The sequence below is a fragment of the Callorhinus ursinus genome, unplaced genomic scaffold, assembly GCF_003265705.2.
Source record: "Callorhinus ursinus isolate GAN/ISIS: 27379988/994484 unplaced genomic scaffold, GSC_fseal_2.0 scaffold11, whole genome shotgun sequence".
Lineage (NCBI taxonomy): Eukaryota > Metazoa > Chordata > Mammalia > Carnivora > Otariidae > Callorhinus > Callorhinus ursinus.
The window spans coordinates 57871550-57873510 of NW_027397073.1; the positions used below are offsets into that span (position 1 = coordinate 57871550).

Here is a 1961-nt window from a genome sequence, read left to right on the forward strand (position 1 = left end):
CTGACATGGAATCAAGACTCAGATCATTAGCGTTCAGGGGAGCTGGACGGTCGCTGAGGGAGAGTGAGCTCGCTCAGCTGAGGTGCTGTTTTTGATAGAGTTTAGGAGCCTCAGTACACGAGGGGCGTAGGGAAGTAATATTAAATGACAGATACCGTGCACAGAGATTTTCTGAATGGAGCGTGCAGATAATTCCTTAGAAATAGCTTGGGGAGCAGGGGAATGCTGACCCTTCTTCTGAGTCCACACTGGCAGAACCTCTCATGTCACCCTCACTTGAAGAAATGACCACCTACTTGCCCAGTCATTAAAGAAAAAAATTACCTCTCTAGAACTTACCCAGGATGCAGAGTAGCTATCATCACTATCTAACACCGCCCCGTAGAAGCCTGGTGAATGATTGCCTCACCCAGTAAGATTCGGGAATAGGGACCGGTTTTTGAGATTTAGCTAAACTTTTGCTGTGGCTACAGAGCCATCTTGTGGTTCCGTGAGGTGTTTGTTACAAGGAAATGCACCGCACCAAACCTTTCTCAGCAAGTACGTCAACACTGCTGAGATGCAGCTGGAAAAAATCCTTGTCATCAGTGAAATCCATTCCTTCACAAAACAGCACACAAGCGTTTGAGGAACCCTTCTGAATGTGAATAATCTGGAAAGAGCAGGTAAAGGAGAGGACAAGAAGTTGAGCATCTCTCAAGCCCCACAGGGCTCCAGATGTGTGGGGACCTCACTCCCTCAGCAAACTATGTCAATGTCAAAGCAGCCCGAGACTGCCTGAGCATTTCTTCAGAGGATTCGAGAGATTACATCAAGGTCCCCACAGCAGAGGATATTGCTAAGGCTCTAGCTTCTACCAACAGCACCCCCGCGAACCTCTTTGCCCTCCCACATGCCCAGGAGCTGGAGCTTACTGAGGAAAAAGACAAGGGCTGTGGGAATGCCAGTGACTGCACCCGTTTTTGGTCTCCAAGATCTGAGAGTGATGATCCACCCAGCATTGAGGACGGTTCTTCTGAGACCTCAAATGACTATGTCAATATGGCAGGGTTGAATCTGGAGACCCTCCAAGGGAAGCAGCCCCAGATGGCTTTCCAGTGCTACAGAGATTATGAAAATATCCCATCAGCACTTACCAATGGAAACCAGCAGCAGGTGGAGGAAGAAGTGACCTCCTCAAACGCTCCTCAAAGAAGTGACCTCCTCAAACCATGTGGAAGGCCGGACGGATGGTCCAGGTACCCACATCCAATTTGTCATGCAGTCAGGGACGTTCCTGGCTCTAGGGGAACATGTGACCTGTCAGCCATCTGCACAGAGTGAGACTAGTCAGATAAAACATGGAGAAGAAATGTCAAATGACATTTCTAGCGACTATGAGAATGTGCTAGCTGCCAAGTCAGGAGACAGGGACTCCAAGCAGGGGCCAGACACATAGCTCCTTCCTGATGCATTGGGACCCAGGCACCCAGTTGGAGAGCTCTGTGGAGTAGTCTATTCTGCCGGATCCATGGCCACTATAGGGTGTGGTGAAGACCACTGACCATCCTTGTATTTCAGTGGGTTCGTTCAAGTAGACTACAAAGAGGCTGAGGTACACAGAAGTTAAGGAACTAACAAAAGCCAACTTCTGAGAAAGCCAGAAAGGAATTCTTCTCAAGCATGGTGCTGTTATCTCTCATACTAACCTAAGAATGTTTGCTGAAACTGCCTTATAAGATGGTTAGTCGATTAAAAATTCGATAGTTCTTTTGTGCACAGTGGAAACATGAGGGGGTTTAAAATCATTACCTTTGTGAATACCAGCAGGATGCAAAGCGAGAATATGGGTTAGTTTGTAATCCAGGCAGAGGCCAAAAAGAAGAAAGAAGTCAGAGTTGGGGTGGGACAGCAGTTTCCAGTTGAAAAAGAGTGTGGACAACCAAATGCTAGAGAAGATGTGGGACAGCAGAACGGCCATT

The 1961-nt window shown here is 47.8% G+C and overlaps 1 pseudogene; it reads left to right on the plus strand.

Annotated features, from left to right (window-relative positions):
- The first annotated feature begins 512 nt into the window (after positions 1–512).
- On the plus strand, positions 513–1438 carry LOC112835316 (lymphocyte transmembrane adapter 1-like; annotated as a pseudogene).
- The last annotated feature ends 523 nt before the right edge of the window (positions 1439–1961 follow it).